General features: G+C 48.9%; 1 protein-coding gene across 1 annotated transcript in view; it reads right to left on the reverse strand.

Moving 5' to 3' along the window:
* The window catches only part of CNGB1 (cyclic nucleotide gated channel subunit beta 1), a 1,925,718-nt gene that overhangs the window by 691,305 nt on the left and 1,209,987 nt on the right, over nucleotides 1-24,426 (reverse strand). The window lies entirely within an intron of this gene.

A 24,426-nucleotide genomic window follows, 5' to 3' on the forward strand; every position in this document is an offset into this window, starting at 1 on the left:
TTCTTCCCTGTCACCATTAGACGACTTTCCCCCCCAACCCCCAGCAAGCACTAGACCCCCCCCTCCAGCCACAGCACCCCTTGACCCCACCCCACCTCCAGACACAGAGCCCCCTCCCCGCATACATGCACACATATACAGACACCCACACGCACCATGCATACACTCATTCACCTACGCTACATACACACATTCACTCACATGCATCCATACACGCATTCACTTCAACATCCATACACACATTCACTTCAACATTCATACACACATTCAAGCATGCATACTCACACCCATCCAAACACACATACTCACACGAAGACAAACACGCATTCACCACAACACTCACACTCGTATACACACATGCATACATACTTTCATGCATATACGCACTCACTTCAACATTCAGACATGCATACACACATTCGTGCACACACGCAAACACCACACACTCACACATGCACACACAACACCACCCCCCCAATCCCTCCCCTTTGGGACGATGACCATACCTGGTCCGGGGAGAAGGTCGTCTGGCAGGGAACGGGAAGAGGCACTTTCCCCCCCCTGGCAGTGCCCCACCAGCAGGACACTGCCAGGCCGTATTATTTCCCATAATACGGCTGGAGAAGTCCTACTGGCAGGGCGGGGCCCGGGGTGGAACCACCCAAGCGCCTCCGCCCACCAGCAGGACTACTGATGGATTTCCGCCCCAAGTGTGTAGCGGGAATCCAGCAGTACCCGTGATATGGTGGGCGGAAGACTGCCAGCACTGGCGATCTTCTGGCGTCCGCAGCTTTGGCGGTCTTCTGCAAAGACTGACAAAGTCGTAATGAGGGACTATGGCCCTCATTCTGACCTTGGCGGGCGGCGGAGGCCGACCGCCAAAGTCCCGCCGTCAGGTTACCGTTCCGCGGTCGAAAGACCGCGGCGGTAATTCTGACTTTCCCGCTGGGCTGGCGGGCGGTCGCCTTCAGACCGCCAGCCAGCCCAGCGGGAAAGAGGCTTCCACGATGAAGCCGGCTCGGAATCGAGCCGGCGGAGTGGAAGCTGTGCGACGGGTGCAGTTGCACCCGTCGCGTATTTCACTGTCTGCGCAGCAGACAGTGAAATACATTTAGGGGCCCTCTTACGGGGGCCCCTGCAATGCCCATGCCAGTGGCATGGGCACTGCAGGGGCCCCCAGGGGCCCCGCGACCCCCCCTACCGCCATCCGGATCTCGGCGGTCCGACCGCCGGGATCTGGATGGCGGTAGGGGGGGTCGGAATCCCCGCGGCGGTGCAGCAAGCTGCGCCGCCGCGGAGGATTCAATGGGGCCGCGGTACACTGGCGGGACCCCGCCAGTGGTGCCGGTCCGACCGCGGCTTTACCGCCGCAGTCGGAATCCCCATTGGAGCACCGCCGGCCTGTCGGCGGTGCTCCCGCGGTCCTCCGCCCTGGCGGTCAAAGACCGCCAGGGTCAGAATGACCACCTATATCTGGCTGTAGATTATTTACCTTAGAATTATCCCCAACCATTCTACTGAATATGTAAATTTTTCATTAGCAGTACCTCTGCGTGCCAGTAGGAGGCGTAGTTTGTTTCTGCATAGCATCGTTGGCATCATCCGCGCCGGAAGTGACATTCATGGTGCCTATAAAGATGACATACAGGTGCATTAACGTCAGTTGCTTTTCACGACTTTCCACGCCAGAAGAGCAGAGCCATGAAGGATACTGCTTATGGGTGTGAAAAACTAGGGCCCTGGAAGGGTACAGCCCTGTCCTTAGAAATCCATTCGCAAACTGGAGTGGATGGGACTGTAAGGAATCTGCGGATAGATACATTCTCTACCAGATAAGACATTACCAAGGGTAAGTAACTTGTTCACCTGATAGAGACTTCTAGTCGCAGATTCTTACTTTATAATAGCTACCCAAGCAATACCTTCCCGTATGGTGGGTCTGCGAACCAATTTTACACAAGGAAGTCCTGCAGGACCGAAGAGCAAAATGCCCATTCTTATGAACCAGACTGTCCAGGCAGTAGTGTGTGTGCAAAGCAGCCCACGTTGCAGCCTGGCAGATGTCAAGCACAGGAACTCTGCATGCAAAAGCAGTGGTCGCAACCTTGGCTCTGGTGGAGGGCGCGCACAAACCCTCAGGGGGTTGCTTCTTGGGCAATGTGAAGCAGATGTTGATACAGAGCAAGATCTATCTGGAGAGGATCTGTTACTGTACGACCCAACCTTTTATTGCTCTGACATACCCTACAAAGAGTTGGTCTTCAACCCGGAACTCTTTTGTTCGATCAAGGTAGAACAAAAATGCGCTTAATGGGTCCAGAGGATGAAGCCCCTCTTCTTCATTAGAAGGATGTGGCAGAGCATAAAAAGCAGGCAGAGTGATGGACTGGCCTACGTGAAAAGAAGTTATCACCTTCGGAAGAATGGAAACTCTCACACAAAGCACCAGCTTGTCTGGGAAGATATTCAAATAAGAAGGTTTGGATGATTAAGCATGAAGCTCACTGAGCCTCTGGGCCGGTATGATAGCCCAGAGGAAGGTTGTTCTGATAGTAAAGAGCCTGAGTGGGTAATTGTGTAAAAGCTCAAACAGAGCGCACATAAGTAAAGTGAAAACAAGATTTAAGTCCCACTGGGGCATAACGAAAGTAGAAGGTGGGAACATATGTTGCAAACCCTTCAAGAACCTATTTACAATAGGAGATTTGAAGAGCGATGGCTGGTCAGGAAAAAGCAGAAACGCAGAAATGTAGCCCTTACTAATGCCCAGAACAGAGTCCAGCTGGACAAGAGAAAGAATAAAAAGAACTTGAGAAAGGGGTGCAGAAAGGGGATCAATCTGTCTTTCCGTGCACCATGTCAAAGACTTTTCCCAACGGCAGGTGCATACTGTCTTGATGGAGGGACACCTAACTGCCAAGATAACATCACACACTTCAGAAGGAAGGTCAAAAGCTGTTAACTGTCACTGCTCAATCTCCACACATGAAGGTGAAGAGTTGACAGATTCGGGTGGAAGACCCTTCCGTGCTGCTGCAACAGAAGATCTTCCCAAAGAGGCAGCTCGATCGGAGGACTGATGGCCATGCTCAACAGCTCGGGATACCAGACTCTCTGTGCCCAGTCTGGAGCCACAAGAATGACTTAGTCTCAGTCATACCTTATCTTCTTGAGAACTCTGGGCATAGGTGATATGGGTGGAAAGGCGTACAGGAGGCCTGAGCTCCACTTGAGACAAAAAGCGTATCAGATCGAGAGCCGCCTTGGAAACTCCAGTACACAGAACTGCTGAAGGTGTGCGTTCTCAGTGGTAGCGAACAAATCTAACCAAGGCTCTGCCCACAGAAGAAAGAGACCTTGCACCCCCTCCGGATGGGGCTGCGTTTTGTGATCCACTAGGCATCTTCAGCTGAGTTCATCCACTCTAGCGTTCAGAGAGCCCAGCAGATGGTGAACCAACAGGAAAAGGCCCTAGCGTTTGTAAGAAAGTCACTCATTTTGGCATGGTTACCCCCATCTTTCGTCTGTTTATCAGTGTGTTTAGACTGTTTTTTCTCAGATCTTGCTAACCAGGACCCCAGTGATTGTGCTCTATCCTCTAAACTTGGTTGCTTTGATACCCTTTACTCTCCACTATTGGCATACTGGTGTACCGCTTTAAGTCCCTAGTATATGCTACTTAGGTTCCTAGGTCATTGGTACGCTAGGGGTCCCACATGGGCTGCAGCATTGTGCCACCTATGGTAGCCCATGCAAACTGTGTCTGCAGGACTGCCATTGCAGCCTGCATGAAAAGGTGCATGGACACTTTCACTGATGGTCACTGCACCAGGTCACTGTAAGTCACCCCTATGGTAGGCCCTCCTAGCCCAGAGGGCAGAGTGCAAGTTACTGTGTTCGCGGGCAACCCTGCATGAGCAGAGGTGCCCCTACGAACTCCAGTTCCAATGCACTGGAGGTAAGTGCGGGAAAACCATTTTACCCGTGTACTGGCCACAGGTCCAGATACATTATGGTAACTCCGAACCTAGGCATGTTTGGTGTCAAACGTGTCGGTTTCATACCCCATTACTAATGCTAGTATTGGTGGCATGATTCCATGCTCTCTGGGGGCTCCTTAGAGGAGCCCCCAGTATTGCCCCTACCAGTCTTTCAGGGTTTGGGAGCAGCTCGCAGTGCTGCAGCCCCTCAGACCAGTTTCTGACCTCCTGCTGTTTGACCAGTTCAATCAGGGGAAGGTAGAACAAAGGATTTCTGGTGGGAGAGGGAGGCAACACCCTCTCCTTTGGAAATAGGTGTTACAAGGCTGGGGAGGGGTAGGCTCCCCGCACCACTGGCTTACTTTGATGGGCACATTTGGGGCACTCCTTTCATAATCTGGTTTACATCACCCCTAGTCCCTACTCTGGCGCGAAAGCACACAAAAGAGAGGGGAGTGACCACTCCCCTGTCCATCACCACCCAAGGGTGGTGTCCAGAGCTCCTCCAGGTGGCCACTTGATTCTGCCATCTTGGAAACAAGATGTGCAGAGGCCCCTGGGAGCATCTGGTTGGTCAGGACAGGTGACTGACGTCAGTGACCTCCTCTGATAGGCGGTCACCCTGCAGAGTGACCAAGCCCCCTCTCAGGGCTATTTAGGGTCTCCCATGCGGGCAAGTCCCCAAATTCAGCACGCAAGACTCCTCCAAGACTGCTCTGCAATGACATTTTCTGCTCCTGGCCACCAGAACCTCTGTTGGACTCTTCAGGAACCAAACAAGCCAGCAACTCCTGAGACAACCTTGCCATGCAACATTGTTTCTCCCGCTCCGCCCAGCAACTGCAACATTTCCATGGCTGTGCATCCTCTCGGGTGAGGGAGTCACTTCCCTGCATCCGCAGGCACCTAAGGCAACTACAACCGGCTGCTGGGATCTTCTGCCATCCGGCTCCAGGAAGAACCTCCAACACAGGTTGTGGATCTGAGTGGTCTCTTTAGTCCCTCGACCTGCTGTCCAACTTGGGAGACAGTAAGCCCTTGCCTCTCCTTGCAAGACAATACCCCTACGTACCGCGACTCTTGCAGCAACCAAGGCTTGCTGACTCCTGCTCCGAGGGATCTTCAGTCTCCATGTAACCTCTGCTGCTCCAGCGACGTGGAACTTCTCTCCAGGTGTGTTCATTGGGCCTCACTGCAACCTATTGTGCCTGCTGCCAGTGGGTTGCCTGTGGGGGCTGAGACTGCTGCTGCTGACTCTCCCAACTGCTGAGGATCAGCCCAGACTCCCCTCCAAGGGTCGAGTCCCCTGGACCTTGCTGGTCCTCCTCTTTTCTGCAAATCTTCTTTTGCTCCAACTTGCATTTGACAAGGCTTGCTGGTGGTCCTCCTGACCACTGACCATCTGCGATCCGGCGACCAACATGGGACATCATCTGCGAGACTCCAAGGACCTCTCTGCAGCTCCTGGGCTACACAGCTGATCTTCTTCCCTCATCAACCCGGATCTTCATCCACCAAAGGGTGGGCAGAGGCTCCTGCCCCACCTGGACACTCCTGTGAGGACTGGACTCTATCCCCTTCTTTTTCAGGGACTCTTCTTCCAGAATCCATGTTCGGGTTCCACTGGACTGGTCCTGGTCTTGCAATCTTCCTCTTTCCAAGTCCCCTTGTTAGTCACTGGGGGTCACTTAGGTACTCACTTCTTGGGGTCCTGAGTTCTCCCAGCTCCTCTCTAACTACTCCATATCCTTGGGTGGAGGACTTCACTTCGCATTGCACTATTTTAGTACATGGTTTGGCCCTCTAAAGGACCCTAACTATTTTTCACTAATTTTCACCAATGCTTGTTGTTCCTATATGCTCATTCCTAATAATTACTGTGTATATATACTGTGTACTTACCTCCAGTTGGGGGACTGGCTATAAGTAATATAGTTATTTGTTACTATAATAAAGTACCTTTATTTTTGTAACACTGTGTAGTTCTTTTCAGGTGTGATAAGTTGCTCTGTGACTGCTGTGGTATTGAAAGTGCTTTGCACTTCTCCTAGATAAGTCTTGTCTGCTCATCTACGGCTACATCTAGGGACACATCTAGGCTTCCTAGACACTGTCTTCAATCACTAACTAGGGGTTGCGTGGAACTGGTATACGGTGCCAACACCATAGGTGTCCACTACACACCAGGCCAGCTTCCTGCATATGCCAACTGGCATTGTGTCTAGCAGGATACAGGAGACCATGAGGCCTAGCAGCCTCAGAGTCATTCTCACTGAAATCCAGGATAGAGACACACTGGTATCATAGCCTAAATATCCTGGACTCGCTTTTCGGGACGGTAGGCTTGAAATTGCACTGTGTTCAGAATAGCTCCAATAAAAGAGAGGGTCTGAGAGGGAGTCAGGTGTGACTTCGGCAAGTTTACAGTGAACCCCAGCGAATGCAGAAGGTTTGCCGTAGTCTGGAGGTGTGAGATTATAGTTTGGGGCGTGCTCGCCTTCAACAACCAGTCGTTGAGGTATGGGAAGACTGAAACCCCTAACCTGCACAGATGAGCTGCGACCACAGCCATCACTTTCATGAACACCCGAGGGGTGCTGGTAAGGCCGGAGGGGAGCACGGTAAATTGAAGGTGCTTGTGACCTACCCCGAATCACAGTAACATCTGTGGGCAGGCAGGAAGGGTATACGGAAGTAGACATTGTGCAATTCCAACACTACTATCCACTCTCTAGGGTCCAAGGCAGACAGGAGCTGAGATAGGTGAGTATTTTTAACTTCTCATTCCTGAGGAAGAGATTGAGGGTCCAGAGGTCTAGGATAGGGCAAAGACCCTTGTCCTTCTTGGGCAGCAGAAAGTAGTGGGAATAACAACCACAACCAACTTCTGGCACAGGGACCCTCTCTATGGCTCCCTTGATCAAGGCAGCCGTAACCTCCTCGTGGAGAAGTGCCAGGTGATCTCTATAATCTAATCAAAGGATGGTGGCATGGATGGAGGCATAGTCTCAAAGGGGAGGGAGTAGCCCTTTTGGACTATTTGCAAAACCTACCTGTCTGACATGATGGACTCTCAGTGTGGCAAGTGATGGCAGATCCTGCCTCCGACTGGTTCAGGATGGTGCGACGGACTAGGAGGGTTTGGAGGATGCAGCGAGTACAGGGGTGGACTGAGCCGACCTGTGGCTCCCTGACCCACAAGCCTGTGGGATTCCGCGGCCACACAGGGGCTGTGTAGTATGCGCAGCTTGGAGGCTGGCAGAGAAAGGACGCGATAGAGAGCCACATCTGTAGGTACGAAAGGGGAAAAAAGCAAACTGTGGTGGATGAAGAGCAACTGCAAGGCCAAGGAAATGAGTCGTAGCCCAGGACTCCTTAAAGTGCTCGGGTGCTGAGTCTGCTTTGTCTTCAAAGAGAGGTGTCCCTTCAAAAGCCATGTTCATGAGAGATTGCTGGACATCCCCAGAGAAGCGAGACTTCCTCAACCAGGCGTGGTGCTGTAGGGCCACCGTTGATGCAACCGATCTGCCCAGTGAGTCGGTCATGTCCAGCCCACAACATATTGTGAACTATGCCTTGTGCCTCCCATCAGCAACAGCTTAGGTAAGGGTGGCCCAGACAAGCTGCAGCCAAATTGACATGCAGTGTTCACAAACCGCAATGCCAGACTGGAGGAAGAAAACATCTTCTTCCCAAGCTGGTCCAGTCTCTTTCATTCCCGATCTGGGGGAACGGATGGGAATGCGCCAGATGAAGAAGCCTGGATGACAAGGCTCTCAGGCGTAGGATGTTGGGGCAGGAATTTGGGTCGTTCGGCACAGGCCGATGGTGACAGGGGACTGTCCTATTCACAGGAGCCCCTATGCTGGGTCTGGACCAGGTACCCAGTAGGACATCCGTGAGGGCTTCATTAAAGCACCTAGGTCAGGAGGTTAGGCCTGACTGCCACAGAAGGGAGTTCGAGGCCGAGGACATAAGTTACTCTTTTGATCATCATGAAATATGACGCTCCCGCCTCTGTAGCCACAGTAGAGGGAGAGATCATGCCAACATGACGGAATGTATCCATACCACTGGCTTCACCCAATTCCTGTGGCCAATCCATTTCAGGGTACTCTACCTGGTATTCCAGAGGGTCCAGCACCCCCTCCAAACTCTCCTCATACCCGTACCCATAAGAAAAAGGGTCAGGGTCCAACCTGGGGTGAGAAGACCCCATCAAAGAAGGATCCGGCATCGAGCGACAGTGTTCCAGCTCCGGGTCGTCGGGGATAAGTATAGGGCCAGCGTAGATTGTGGATTCAACTGATGTCAGGAACGCCAACGACTTTGTCGGTGTCTGGGAAGGTTGCGTTGGCATGATCAGCCTCAGCACGGATCTGACAGCGGATCCAGGGGCATCCTCAGTAGCCGGGGTCGAAGCCACCTGCTTGGGACCTGAGGGACCTTCTTCCAACCCCACAGGGCCCAAGGCGCCGCAGGGGGTCACTCTGTCCACAAATGAGGCACATGGCCTCATAAAACTCTATCAGCTGGGCAGGGGTGGCTCCCGGAAACTAATTCTTGGTCGGCTCAGCGGATGGAGGTCTAGAGCGTCGATGCTCTTCCTGCGTCTCATCGCCTGAGTGATAAGGCGAAAGCGAAGAACGTATGGCCTTCTTTGACTTCATCTTTTTGTGACAAGAGTGTCCCGAGGACTTAGAGTAAGAGGACGAAAAGTGGTGGTAACTCCTCGAGCGGTCTTGTGACCTTCCTCTCGAACTAGACTGGGAGGGATGCGGAGTCGAGCGCCGGGCTGCCATTAGCTTCACATTCCTTTCCCTCAAAGCCTTCGGGTTCATGGCCTAGCACTTGGAGCACGACTCTGGGTCATGGTCAAGCTCCATGCACCACGAGCACATGAGGTGTGGATCCATCGCCAACAGCATTTGGTGACAGGACTCATACAGTTTAAACCCGGTCTTCCGTGACATCCTAGATGTTCCAAAAGGTCAAAAAATGTCAACAAAATAGTCAAAGTTAGTAAAAAAATGACTAAGGGTGGTTCTCGTCAAATCTGCCCGTATTCTGGTGTGGAAAGAAAAGAACTGACATGACCATGCCGGGGTGGCGCCTATATACAACCGCAAAGTCATCATGGTGATCACGACGCCAACGACAGACGCGGAGTCGACCGATGCCAACTAATGGCACGCAAGGGTACTGCTCGAAAGAAAAGTCTCTGGTTCCAGTCTGACGCCTGGGGGAAATTCTAAAGTAAGGAATCTGCAACTAGAAGTCTCTATCAGATACCATGACCATCCTATCAGGAGTTGTAAATATTTAATACTATATAATGTAGTTTTTTTATTGTATCTGTTTTGGGTGATTGACTGTATACATTCACTGATTTATAATGCAGCTTTAGCACTATTGCCACCCCTTCACAGGAATTATGGTTAATGTATATGTAGTGTTTTTTAACCCATAAGTAGGCATATAGTTGAAGTAATTTGGTGAACAGTTACTTGGAATATATGGGCTAATTATTAATTATTTTTTGTTTCTGGGGTATGGAATATGCTGTTTCGACCAAAGCACTACATTGAGAAGACAGAATGGATAGGTGATTTGAATATATTAGTTTATTTTGTTATTTCAAAATGCTGTCAAGAGCAGCAGTAAATAACAATGTGGGGATACCCTGAATGTGGTTCTTGTCTCTAAGGAATAATTATTTTGCAGATTATGGCTGTGATGAATAATATGTTTTATAGATTATGGATTTAAACTTGGAAAGTTCCTTGGATTGAAATAGATGGAGGGTTCCAAAGGGGTTCATTACGACCCCGGCGGTCAGCGTTAATATGGCGGTAAGTACTGCCAACAGGCTGGCGGTACTTACAGTCATATTATAACACTCCAGCCCAGCAGCCGTCACTGTTCTGCCCGCAGGATTATGACCCTGCCTACCACCATGGTTTTCCTGGCTTCCTTAACGCCACGAAAACCATGGCAGTAGGCACTATCAGTGACAGGGAATTCCTTCCCTGTCACTGATAGGGGTCTCCCCCCTCCCTCTCCAGTTAGCCCCTACCACCCCCCATACATTCACACCCCCCTTTACACGCATACACACACCCATTCCCACATGCATCCACACATGCATACATTCATTCACACACACATCCGCACACACTTGCAGACACGCATTCACAAAACACAACATACATGCACACACGCATTCAACAAGCAACACACACCCGCATCCATGCACACACAAACATTCACACCCCAGCCACCACCCCCCACACACAACACCCCCCACACCACTTCCCTGTTGGAGACCTGACTTACCTGTGTTCAGGGGTTCCTCCGACAGGAGACGGGACAGGGCGCTGCTGCCATCAGCAGGACCCACCAGCAGAACACCGCCAGGCTGTATTATGGGTCATAATACGGCTGGCAGCGGACTACTGACGTGTTGCTGCTGGTGGCAGCTGCGCCACCTTACCGCCATCTGCCCGCATGGCCACAGCTGGATTTCTGCCATTCTTCTGTCAGAAATTCGGCTGTGGTCATAATATGGCAGACGGCTGGTAGCCGCAGCGACGGTCTTTTGGCATCCGTCGTCGCGGCAGTAGGCGGTTTTTACCGCCAATCTCATAATGAGGGCCAAAGTGTCTAGGACTTAACCGATGGAGATTTACTTTTTTCACATTTGGGTTTTGATGAACATATGTTCATGTACCTTATGGATACAAATTAGGAAAGTGCCAATGATTTAAATCAATGGAGAGCTATAAAGTATTTAAGACTTAATGATATTGAATAGTATCTCAATAGATTGTAATTATATTGGTGTGATGCTCTAAGATGATGGCTAGATATCATAGACTGTGGAGTCCGTCATCTATGTTATGGCGTTCAGACACAATAGTCCGCTTTTTCTTTTCATTATATTAGGATTGTAAATAGATATTCAAAGATGGCGCCCATATGGCACATCGTGATCCTGGGTGTACTCGGCAAGGTATCTTTCACCGATTTTCAGGAAGACTTTTCTGACTTATATCAGTTACGTGTTTTTACGGGGATTCGTCTAGTTTGTAATGTACCTACTGTTGTAGGGAACGAGTGCGGGGCCAATTATTTACCCTTTGCCTTTAGATTAGATGTCTCTCTACTTGGGAAGCGGTGGAAAGACTATTATGTAATATGTGGACTAAACACTAGTGTTTGCTGCATTTCAACTAGAATCAGGTAGATGTACTATGTGATATTTTTAGTATTGCGCATGAGTTTCACAATATTCCCACTGCTCTTTTTTTCAATTAGAATTGCACATTTGATGTCATGGGGATATGCTGACACAGTAGACTGAAAATATAGCTTGAGTAAAATGGTGGTTATTGTGTTTGATTTTTAGCCCTGATGAAGTTGTGAGTACAACGAAACACGTGCTGGTTAATCTGGGATATAAGAAAAATAAATATACACAAATTTCAAGACTGAAATGCGACCATTGGAGAATTTACTTTCAAGACGGAATATATATTCGGGTGGGTGCTTTAGGTTGTGGATATACATCACCTACCCTGCCTAGCAGTAAGGAACTGACATCTCACCTCCCCGGTGGTAGTAAGGAACCAACGTCACACCGGCTCCAGTGATGCCTCACCTCCCCAACGACATGATTCGTCTTTGTTTCCTCATCATTTCCCAAGGTACTGCAACTAGGGTCTGTGTGACTTTGTGACCAGGCCCACACTTCCTCATGAGTGGTGTCAAACTGTTGGAGACGACTCCATCAAGACGTCATGATAGCCCTAGTTGGAGCTATTGTGTTTCTAAGCGTTCTACTAAAGATTTAGGGGGTCATTTTGACCTCGGTGGTCTTTTTTAAAGACCGCCGTGTGGAAGACCGCCAGTGGTGGCGGTTTGCCGCTCGGCCTATTATGACCGTTGGCAGCTCTCCATCCTTTTACGGACGGAGAGCCGCCAACAGCCATACTGGCGGGAGGCGGGGAAGTGGAGGTTGCTCCACCTCCACCGCCACGCCAACAGAACACCGCCCAGCGAATCACGTCCTGTGATTCGCCGTGGCGGTGTTCTATTGGCGGTGTGGTGTCGGCGGAGCTGCCCCCATGGCTCCCGTCCCCTCCCGGAGGATCGTCGGACCAGGTAAGTCGATCATCCGTGAGGGGAGGGGGGTGGGGGGGTGTTGTGTGTGTGCATGGGGGTGTGCGTGTGTGCATGTAGAGGGGGTGTGTGAGTGCGTGTATGCCTGCGGGGGTGTTGTGTGTATGGGAATGAGTGCGTGTATGTCTGTGGGTATGTCTGTATGGATGTGTGCGTGTATGTTTGAATGTGGTTGTGCGTGTATGACTGTGTGTGAGGATGTAGGCATGTATGTCGGCGTGTGTGCGTGTAAGTATGTAGGTGGTGCCTGCGTGCGTGTCGTGTGGGTATGGGTGAAGTGATGTTGGGGGTCGGGGTGGGGAGGGGGGCCCTGCCACCTTTGGGGGGTGGCAAGGGTGGTGGGGGGGTAGGGGAGGGGGAGACCCCTGATAGTGCTTGCCGCCATGGATTTCATGGCGGTTCAAACTGCTGGAAATCCACGGCAGTAAGCCGGGTCCAAATACCGTCGGCGGTATAGTGACGGCCGCCGAGCTGGAGACCCAGGTCTCCAGCCCGGCGGGCGGAACGGAGAACCGTCGGATGACCATGGCGGTAACCGCCATGGTCATAATTCCACAAAGTAAGACCGCCAGCCTGTTGGCGGTCTTACCGCCGGTTCTCCGCCTTCCGACAGGGTCATAATGACCCCCTTAATCTTTTAAAATGTGTATCTTTGCTTGTGTATGTTACATTTTTGTCATTTTGGTCTTGTTTCATTCAGATAAATATTGGCTATTTTTCTAAAGTGGTGTGGAGTATGTTGTGGTGTTTTCACTGTGTTACTGTGTTTGTGTGTGTGTACAAATGCTTTTCACATTGGCTGTGAGATAAGCCAGACTGCTCATGTCAAGCTACAAAGGGGGTGAGCAGGGGTTATCTTAGCTGTGTGACTCCCTTACCCTGACTGGAGTGAGGGTCCCTACTTGGACAGGGTGAAAACCACTGCCAACTAGAGAATCAATTTCTAAAATTCATGAACACCTGCACTAGCCTTCCCTTGATGGAGGGTAAAAAGAGTTTCAAAGCCAATCGGATAGAAAAAAGCTCCAACAAGTTGAAAGAGAGTCCAGATTCCGCTAAAGACTGGAGTCCTCTCATTGCCACCTCTTCCCGATGGCCTCCTCATCCCAGGATTGATGCATCTGTCACTACTGTCAGATCTGGTTGGGAAAGGGAAATGGATCGGGGACACTCCGAGCTGAAGATGTTTGTGTTGACTGTCACTGAAGGTAAACTGATGTCCAGGACATCCACTGCCCTCCTCACCACCAAGGGGAATGACGTTTCCTCCTTTGTAGCCATGATAGGGGGAGAAAGCATACCAGTATCTGGAGAAGTATCCAGTCAATTGGCCTCATCCAGATCCTCACACCAGTCCAAGGTGTCATAAGGCAGGTATTCCTTAGGGTCCAGCAACCCCTCCCATTCCTCCCCAAGTCCCAGCCCATAGGAATAGTACTCAGGCTCCGACCTGGAAGGCATGGCTCCAGATGGCGCTGGATATGGCATCGGGGGACGTCCCTCCAGTTCTATGTTAGGGGGCACCACCATCAGTGGGATCCAGCGGCACCGGGAACGGCGTCAGGGAAAGTCGAGGTGGTATGACCGGCATCAGTCCAGATCAAGGAATGGATCTTTGGGGCCTCCCTTGAGCCAGGGCTGAAGCCGCCAGCACGGAATCAGAAGGAGGCCCTGCTGAAACCTTGGGGCCTGAAGGCATGCCAGAGGGGTGGGCCGCCCAAAAATAAGGCACATGGCCTCATAGAACTCTTTAACTTGGGCAGGGGTCCATCTGGCTCCTGGAAAATCAGGGAGGAGTGGAGTCAGCCCAAGCACAGGTTCTACTGCAGAGCTAGGCCTCGAATGTGGATGCTCCCTCATCTCCTTGGTCGACGGATGTGGAGAAACTGAAGACCTCTTCGACAACTTATTATTATTATGGCGGGACTTACCCAAGTGACCTGATGACTTGGAGTGCGACAAAGATCTCGGACACTGCAACAACTTCCAGGGCCTTCCTTTTAACCAGAACCTTGATTGTTGCACACCGAGCTGCCAGGAGCTTGAAGGATCACTCCATCAAAGCCTTCGGGGTCATGGCATGGAAGTCAGAACAGAACTTAGGGTCGTGGTCGTACTCGAGGCACCAAAGGCATACAAGATGAGGGTCTGTCACCGACATCAGTCGGATGACAGGCACCACAGGGCTTGAAGACGGCCTTCTTGAAAGACATTTCTGCCACACCAAGAGGAAAAACTTTAAAAGAAGTTGACAAAATGTTGAAAAAGTTAGTCAAAAATTGACTAGAGGTAACTCTTCTACAGGTCTGTGCTGGCTGGCGTGGAAAGAAAAGAACTGATGTTAGCGCGCCTGGGTGGTAGCTATATTAGAACCGCCAATGTCACTTCTGGCGCAGACGACGTCTACGACAGCACCCTGGGCCGAATGACACCACCTACTGGCATCCAGGGGTACTGCACACGAAAGAATTCTGGTTCCAATCTGACATCTAGGGATCATTCTAAGGTAAGGAATCTGCCAATAGAAGTCTCTATCAGATAGACCTCCTTCAATTCTCAGAAGTTAAAGTTTGCACTAGAATGCATGTAGGCTTTGTCTGGAAGGCAGTCTGTTTTGTTTTAGTGTGCTCTCTTATTTTAAAAATAAACATTCATTTTTTAGTTCTGACATAAGAAGCATGGGTTGTCTCTTGCCAAACATATTGTTAACTTATAATGGACTTGGTGCTCGCCCATTACTAAACATTGGTTGGCTTCAATGCTGCTCTTATTTGCTTGCTTCTAATTTGTTAGTGCATGTCCTTCCAGTGCTCTGTTTTCAAGGGCTAGTTTTTTTCTTTTTGTTTAAGCACCCTACAAAAGTGTGTGTGTTTTCCAGCTGCCTCCCTCGAGTATGTCTCCCCCTCTGAATCGTTCACTCATGTCAAACCTTTGCTGCCCCTTGGCTTTCTCCTGCCCTTGTGTGCTTATGCCAAACATGTGTTGCTTTTTGACTGCTTGCTTCTCCCTACACTCCACATTGCGCTTTTTCTTGTCCGTTTCCTTCCCCGTCATTCCTTTCTCTCCATTTGCTCACTTCTCTCCCTATTCTTCCCCGTGCTGTCCGTGTTGATTCCCCACACCTGTGCCCCTGCATTGCTTAGCTCACCCCTTCTGTTTCTTCCCCCATCTCACCCCTCCTTCGTTGCTTCCCCATCCCCTGTGTTGATACCCTGGTTCATTCTTCCTGCTGCTGTGATTGGCCACAAGGAACTCAAAAGGGATTCAAATCTCCCACAGTGCAGGACGTGCTACAGTTGGGGACTCCATCCCCCAGAGGGCCCTGCTTCCTTCTTCTGGTCAGAAGGAGGCTGCTATGATTGGCCACCCAGGAACTCAAAAGGAAGTTGAATCTCCTGAAGCGTGGGATCTGCTGAGGAACAGCCCAGTCCATGGGCGGGTCCATCCATGCCAGTTCGAGCCCAGAGGAGGCTGGGCCACCCTTCTAACATCTCCCACAAGGTACTGGCTGACTCCATCCTCAGGATGGCGCTCTTTTATTGCTTCTTGTTTGAACTTGCTGGGCATCCTAGCCCACTATGACTTTTTTTATTGGCATACTATAGGTTACAGTGGAAGTTGATGCCTGCTTTTATACGGTTATATTGTTTTTAGAAGGATTTTAAGGATTTGTATTTCTTTTCATCATAGGGTTTAGCAGTTTGGTGAGGGTTTTGCCTGCTTTGTCTGATCCAACCCAAGATGGGAAAAAGGAAGGCTCACGATGGAGACTACAGGTCAAACAAAGCTAAAAAATCATTAACTTTGGCAGAAGGAAGCTCTGTAATGGATAGGACTGACAATCTGTTGGTAGAGTGTGAAGAGATTATTAACCCAAACCTTCCTCTGATTACAAAAGTTACACCATCCCCCCAAGCACCTTCTGCTAAAAAACAGTATTAAGAGTATTCCGCAAATGTATGGCAAATCACAGACGTACGTGGTGGTAGATGCCCTGCTTGAAAGTGGACAGACAGCCTCAGTTCCTATTTGTACCTCTGAGGGCCTTCCAGGTGTCCAGGTAAATGCAATCATTGACTGACAAAATCGATAATCTGCCCTGTATCTGGACGAAGACTCAAATGTGGAGACATGTATGAACTCATTGAGTGTGGATGCCCAAGGGGTCCAGTTTATGCTGCAAAACCTAATGAGCATAATTAGTGGGCTGAGGGATGAAGTAGCAGCCCTGAGAAAAGTTATTAAAGGATTGAAAAAGAGGGTTTGTGGAGACAAAGTTTTGAGCACTGCTAGTTACATAGGTAGGGCCCCGGGAGGGCCTGAGGGAAGCAAAAGGAAGCAGATTTATCAGGATAGCTCACACCCATTTCCCACTGTTCTCCTCTGTAAGGGAATGCCTCCCTGGCATGGTTACCCCCTGACTTTTTGCCTTTGCTGATGCCAAGTTATGATTTGAAAGTGTGCTGAGGCCTGCTAACCAGGCCCCAGCACCCGTGTTATTTCCCTAAACCTGTACCTTTGTTTCCACAATTGGCACACCCTGGCATCCAGGTAAGTCCCTTGTAACTGGTACCCCTGGTACCAAGGGCCCTGATGCCAGGGAAGGTCTCTACGGGCTGCAACATGTCTTATGCCACCCTGGGGACTCCTCACTCAGCACAGACACACTGCTTGCCAGCTTGTGTGTGCTGGTGGGGAGAAAATGACTAAGTCGACATGGCACTCCCCTCAGGGTGCCATGCCAACCTCACACTGCCTACGGCATAGGTAAGTCAGCCCTCTAGCAGGCCTTACCGCCCTAAGGCAGGGTGCACTATACCATAGGTGAGGGCATAGGTGTATGAGCACTATGCCCCTACAGTGTCTAAGCAAAACCTTAGACATTGTAAATGCAGAGTAGCCATAAGAGTATATGGTCTGGGAGTCTGTCATACACAAACTCCACAGCACCATAATGGCTACACTGAAAACTGGAAAGTTTGGTATCAAACTTCTCAGCACAATAAATGCACACTGATGCCAGTGTACATTTTATTGTGAAATACACCCCAGAGGGCATCTTAGAGATGCCCCCTAAAAACATACCCGACTTCCAGTGTGGGCTGACTAGTTTTGCCAGCCTGCCACACACCAGACATGTTGCTGGCCACATGGGGAGAGTGCCTTTGTCACTCTGTGGCTAGTAACAAAGTCTGTACTGGGTGGAGATGTTTCTCACCTCCCCCTGCAGGAACTGTAACACCTGGCAGTGAGCCTCAAAGGCTCACCCCCTTTGTTACAGCGCCCCAGGGCACTCCAGCTAGTGGAGATGCCTGCCCCCTCCGGCCACGGCCCCACTTTTGGCGGCAAGGCCGGAGGAGATAATGAGAAAAACAAGGAGGAGCCACTGGCCAGTCAGGACAGCCCCTAAGGTGTCCTGAGCTGAGGTGACTCTGACTTTTAGAAATCCTCCATCTTGCAGATGGAGGATTCCCCCAATAGGATTAGAGATGTGCCCCCCTCCCCTCAGGGAGGAGGCACAAAGAGGGTGTAGCCACCCTCAGGGCTAGTAGCCATTGGCTACTAACCCCCCAGACCTACACACACCCCTAAATTGAGTATTTAGGGGCTCCCAGAACCTAGCAAGATAGATTCCTGCAACCTGAAGACGAAGAAGGACTGCTGACCTGAAAGCCCTGCAGAGAAGAAGGAGACACCAACTGATTTGGCCCCAGCCCTACCGGCCTGTCTCCCCACTTTAAAAAAACTGCAACAGCGACGTGTTACCCAGGGACCAGCGACCTCTGAAGCCTCAGAGGACTACCCTGCATCTAAAAGGACCAAGAACTCCAGAGGACAGCGGCTCTGCTCCAAAGAAGAAACAACTTTGCAACAAAGAAACAACTTTTAAAGGACTTCACGTTTCCCGCCGGAAGTGTGAGACTTGACACTCTGCACCCGACGCCCCCGGCTCGACCTGCGGAGAAACAACACTACAGGGAGGACTCCCCGGCAACTGCGACCCTGTGAGTAGCCAGAGTTGACCCCCCCGAGCCCATCCAGCGACTGCTGCAGAGGGAATCCAGAGGCTCCCCCTGACCGCGACTGCCTGCTTCTAAGAAACCGACGCCTGGTAAAGACACTGCACCCGCAGCCCCCAGGACCTGAAGGATCCGACCTCCAGTGCAGAAGCGACCCCTAGGTGGCCCTATCCCTTGCCCAGGTGGTGGCTACCCCGCGGAGCCCCCCCCCTTGCCTGCCTGCTTTGCTGAAGAGACCCCCAGGTCTCCCATTGAACTCCATTGCAAACCCGACGCCTGTTTGCACTCTGCACCGGCCGCCCCCATGCCGCTGAGGGTGTACTTTTTGTGCTGACTTGTGTCCCCCCCGGTGCCCTACAAAACCACCCTTGGTCTGCCCTCTGAAGTCGCGGGTACCTACCTGCTGGCAGACTGGAACCAGGGCACCCCCTTCTCCATTGAAGCCTATGTGTTTTGGGCACCACTTTGACCTCTGCACCTGACCGGCCCTGAGCTGCTGGTGTGGTAACTTTGGGGTTGCCCTGAACCCCCAAAGGTGGGCTACCTTGGACCCAACTTTGAACCCTGTAGGTGGTTTACTTACCTGCAAAACTAACAAACACTTACCTCTCCCAGGAACTGTTAAAATTTGCACTGTCTAGTTTTAAAATAGCTTATTGCCATTTTTGTGAAAACTGTACATGCTATTTTGCTGATTCAAAGTTCCTAAGTTACCTAAGTGAAATACCTTTCATTTGAAGTATTACTTGTAAATCTTGAACCTGTGGTTCTTAAAATAAACTAAGAAAATATATTTTTCTATACAAAAACCTATTGGCCTGGAATTGTCTTTGAGTGTGTGTTCCTCATTTATTGCCTGTGTGTGTACAACAAATGCTTAACACTACCCTCTGATAAGCCTACTGCTCGACCACACTACCACAAAATAGAGCATTAGAATTATCTTTTTTTGCCACTATCTTACCTCTAAGGGAAACCCTTGGACTCTGTGCATGCTATTTCTTACTTTGAAATAGTACATACAGAGCCAACTTCCTACACCCTCCCTCGGCCCCAATTGGAGTATACTCCCCCAACTCCTTTTGTCTCGTATGCCCCTTCTCATTGCTCACCTAATTGTCCAGGAAGAACCGGAAATGACCACAGCAATGTTCGGATATGGTTCCAGAGGAAGGGCATTGCTAGCAGGACGGAAAGGGGAAATGAGAGATTGGGGTTCTGTGAGCACAGTTATGTGAAACCTCGTTAACAGGGGGTGGTCTACAAAGGGTTCTACATTTGTAACCAGGACGACAGGAAACACGCTGTAGTTTATCTTCCACAGGTCCCCAAACTGGTTTCTTGGGCGAAAGAGGATCAGGATTCAATAATCAACAAAGTTACGTATTGGTTTCAGGAGGTCAGGCACTGTTATTCAATTAGTAGAAGTGATATTGTCAGAACAGAAAGGGTCTCATCTACCGGGGAATTGTCAGAAGTGGTGAAGGTATCCTTTATCCATAAAGATCTAGTGGATGGCTAATAGCTATTGATTCACAAACAATCTGCAACGCAAACATCCAAATAACGATAAAATATAGAGTTCAGGTCGATTGTGAGCCTAACCTAGACAAAAGTGTAGTCTGCACTGTCCAGCGTAATGCTGAATCAAAGCAAACTAATGGAATCCCCTGACTTAGGGCAGAGAGTATGTTAAGTTGTTATGGGAATGTGATACAGGGTGGGGTGGAATTATTGGCCATTGTGATCAGGCCCTCAAATCCGTCAAAGGTCCTCCATAGTGTTGGAGTGAGAACCCTCAATGATTGTAGCAATGACACTCTTACCCAATTGTGTGAACAAGGGAAGAGTAATAGAGGACGAAGAGTGGTGGCATCTAGTAGTGGAGTCGCAAATTCTTGTGATTCACACAAGTCTATCAAGAGTACACAGAGCCAGATCAAAATTGTGTCCTGGAATGTAGCAGGGGCTACTAAGTTAGTGTCTGAATTAGACTGTGGTCAATTTATAGACATCAATGACATATGGCTCTTCCAGGAGAATTGATGCCTTTCTCTTATTTTTAGGGGTGGGTTCAAATCTTTTCGTTTAAATGTCCGTAAAGGGAAGGCCTTTGGAGGGTCTAGCTATCTGGGTCAAGACTGCGTTCCAGTGTCAAACTAGACCTATCCCTATTGAAATCCCTGATATATTGACAATTAGTTTGATGTTTCTGTTGGGGTTGCCCCTAAAAATATTTAATGTTTACAATCGAATGGTAACCCGCAATGCAGAGACTAGGGTACTAAATGGGCTGGAGTCCACCCTCTCTGAGCTCACGGGAAAGAGTTTGCTATTAGTGGGTGGGGACTTTAATTTTACCTTTAAAAACAAACCCTAACCTCCCGAATGTGACTGCTACTCAGGACAGCCAGTGGGAAACCCTGCAGATTGATCTCTCAAAGTGTGAAATGGACTCCTAAAGCAGTGCAGGTGTTAGCACTGATGCCAAACGCTTACCTTCGAGCCACCGATGTCAGGACAACTTTGGACGGGCAAGGCAGAATGACTTATATTAGACCAGGCCATCTGAGCAGGACTGATTACTTTCTAGTTGACGTAAAGCTCTGGCCTGCTTTACTGGACATGGTAGCAGTGTCAAGGACAGACATTGACCACAATGCTTTGAGCTTGACATTAATGGGTAGTTCGGTAGCAAAACCTGTATTTCTAGGTAGTGCAGGTAGAGGTGACCTCTCCCACACTAATAGTGGCAAGACCATTCAGGGGGATTGGGTGGCCATGCACCCCTTAGCTCTAGAGACAGTTGTGAGGAAGGTTAAGGAGGAAGTTAAAATCCTAAATGCCCTTCCCTTGGAGCATATGAATGTGATAATGAAGGTCACTCACCAAGTGCTCTACTCACAGATCAGGGACCTCTGTGGACAAGGGATATGGGCTAGTTGGAAAAAGCCTAAGAATGTGGCCTGGCTTAACAATGCATGTAGGTCAGCCAAAACGGAGCTTCTAGCAGCAACTACATGCAACTGTGGGTCTGAACTGGTGAGTTGTAGGGCATATTACAGGAGAGAATTGGTCAAAACCAAAACGGTTTGGGAGATTTTTTGTGGGCAGCCCTGCACAATGCACTGACAGCCAGGGACAATAAGTCATTTTGAAGAATAGCCTCTGTTTGTGCCAACAGCCCCAAATAGGATCTGGAATACTATTTGCAACCATAGGAGTGGGCAGCCCACTTCAGTAGGCTATATCCATATAATTGCTCCCTAGGGCAGGGTGACGAAGTTCCATTGACAGTGTCTGAATTAAGTAAGAAAAGTGCTTTAGAATCTGATCCAAGTGTAACCCTAGTTGGCATTAATTCTTGTCTTGTGTCCAAAGCTCCGGGAACGGACAGGATTCCCAATATTGTATATAAAGCCAATCCAGAAGTGTGGGGGCTGTACATGAATCTTTTATCAAATGGAATCCTTGCTGGTATAGAAATCCCCTCATCGTGGAAATTAGCGGAGATTATCCCTATTTTCAAGAAGGGTGACCAGGGTAATCCCAGGAACCACAGCCCCATCAGCTTGACTGATTTCCTTTACAAGATGTTTTGTAAACAGGTACTTGCCCGCCTCCAGGACCGGATCAAGCAGAATCAAGTGTTGCCTGATTTCCAGGTGGCATCAGAAACAATGTTAGTACTATCTACCAGGTCTTTTAGTTTATTTGTATTGTTTTGGAAAACTGCAGTAATAACAGAGGCAAACTGTATGTTGCTTTTGTGATCTACGGGCCACCTTTAATTTGGTCCCTAGGGGCAAACTTTGGAGCGTTCTGGCAGCAATGGGCATTCCTGCAAATGTATTAGATATCCTGGTGTGGTTGCATTCGGAAACGTTTTCCCAAGATAGATGAGGAGGAAATGGGCAATTGACTGAGCTCGTTAGGGTCAACCGAGGAGTCAGGCAGGAGTGTGTCATCGCCCCTACACTGCTTTCCATGTACATCACTGGGGTGGTGGAATATATGAACAGGGATGGCTGTGATGCACCTAAAGTTGGGGAGAGGGGATGCCAGCCCTCCACATCGCTGAGGACACCCTATCGATCTCAAAGTCACCCAAGGTCATCCAACAGTTACAAAATAACTTTAATATCTTCTGTGATGTATGGGGGCTGGAGTTAAATAGCTCCAAGACAAAGTTCATGGTTTTCGGCCATGTGAAACTTAAGAACTGCTAGAGACATATGTATGGGGTTAACAATCCTGTAAGGCATAAAAAAACCTCCACATGCACCAAGAAGATAAAGTTGTGAGGACAACTCAGATACAGTGGCAGAACTAGCCACAAAGAAAGAACAGATTATCGTACTGGAGAATGGCATAGCACACATTCCCCAATAAACAGTAAGGAATTGCCGAAAGAGCAAGATCCAAGCAGCCGAAAAACAGAAAAAAACAGAAAAACGTGCACACGATGAGGGGACATAACCTACCAGTATAAAGGAAATGTAAACGTTCTGATATTAGTTTTAGCTTCCTATGCTGACAGCTCCTTCAATACTTCTAAAATGTCAGGTGACAGGATATAAAAAAAAGATCAAAGAGCAAGGAACCATCTTGGAATCGAATGGCCCATTACAAGGACTCTGAGATGCTATCATGGCACAGTATACTTGGCTTGTAGGTGTATGTCAGAAAGTCTACACTTCTCGCTTTGGCCCTAACCAGATGGCCACAAACTCCTGGTGCCTTTGGAAGTTAATGTAGCATGGGTCTTTGGCCCTGTAGAAATAGTGTGTCCCAGCCTCCTGACTATGAAACATTGCTCAGGGTCCCTATGTGCAGAACTGTAAAACAGGAAGATGCAGTCGTTGTAACCACATCAGAAGCAGATAAATAATTAATACAGCAGGAAACAGGAAGGAAGATGTGGCCTTAGAAATCCAAGGAACAATAGTTATACTAACAATAATATAAAAAATAGCATTTAAAGTTCAATATCAGTGTGTCGCACAAGAATGCTCTTTTAAGATAGACTTTGCAATATAGGTAACGTTTAAGAATACAATCCCAAACATTGGTTCATAGATAACTAAAACTTGGTGGTATAGAGACTTAGAAACGTCACCATGTAAACTTCATAATCCGAGGTCACTGGCCAATTACATTCTGCTCTCAAAGGAAATATGTAACAAAATGAGACCTTCAGCAACATATCCACCCCTTTGGCCTTACAAGCTACAACAATGCTCACTGTATGATACATCCACTGTACCCAAGTGCCCACATACAATTTATATCTAAGTGGTGGGGAATTAGACTGAACTAAAACCAGAGAAGTACGAAATCCTTAAAGGAGGGAACCTAGTTTGATAATCCTCTTTTACTGCCTTGGCAAACTATTATGGGCCCTTGCCATGTCAATGGAAATCCTAAGTGTAACCATTCATTCTGAACTTAAACTAGAATTCAACACAAACAATATAACATAAACGTGTTTTCAGCTACACAGCCTATTCAGCATCCTGCTTTATCTGACATGCATGTACATTTGTATTCCCCCAATCCAGGCAGAGGTAGACTACTCAAACTCATTATCTATAAGCCTAGTACTCTACCTCATTTGAAGAAACCAAAGACAGAAAAATGCAGCAACTAGACACCACCCTACACCTCGAACAAGGGAACGCAACTGCCCTGCCACTCAAACATTACACTTAATGTACATCTGGGCAGATACCACGAAAAAGGCCAAGACTTCCTCAAGGGTAAACAGACCAAATACTAAAATATCTTTGAGTGAGCTCGGTCTTTTGAAAGACAATTTTCTGACATCTATTTTAATTCCAATACTCCTTAGGCCCTCAATAAGAGCAGGCCGTTTTTTTTTAACTCTGCACAGAAATTCGAATCACGAGTTTCACGCTAAATACCACATCCCCACAATTTTCACCAGATGGATTTCAGTAGGTCAAACCTGCCATAATTTACTGCGGGTAAAACGCCTGATAAATACCAGCAAACCTAGATTTTGGTAAGCAAAACTCCAAATTCTGCATATGTTCTATGCTAAAGGGTACAGTTTGCAATGGATGATAAATACCGCAATTTTAAATTCCGATCCTCGGGGATTTTAGATTTTAAAATGCGAGATAATTATGTAAAATGCGAGATAATGATTGTAACTCCAGCTGGCGCACTCGTAATGAAGGCCTAAGTGGCGCTAAACATTGTTTGCAGCCTTTAGTCTTCTC

This window comes from Pleurodeles waltl, chromosome 12 (assembly GCF_031143425.1).
Source record: "Pleurodeles waltl isolate 20211129_DDA chromosome 12, aPleWal1.hap1.20221129, whole genome shotgun sequence".
Lineage (NCBI taxonomy): Eukaryota > Metazoa > Chordata > Amphibia > Caudata > Salamandridae > Pleurodeles > Pleurodeles waltl.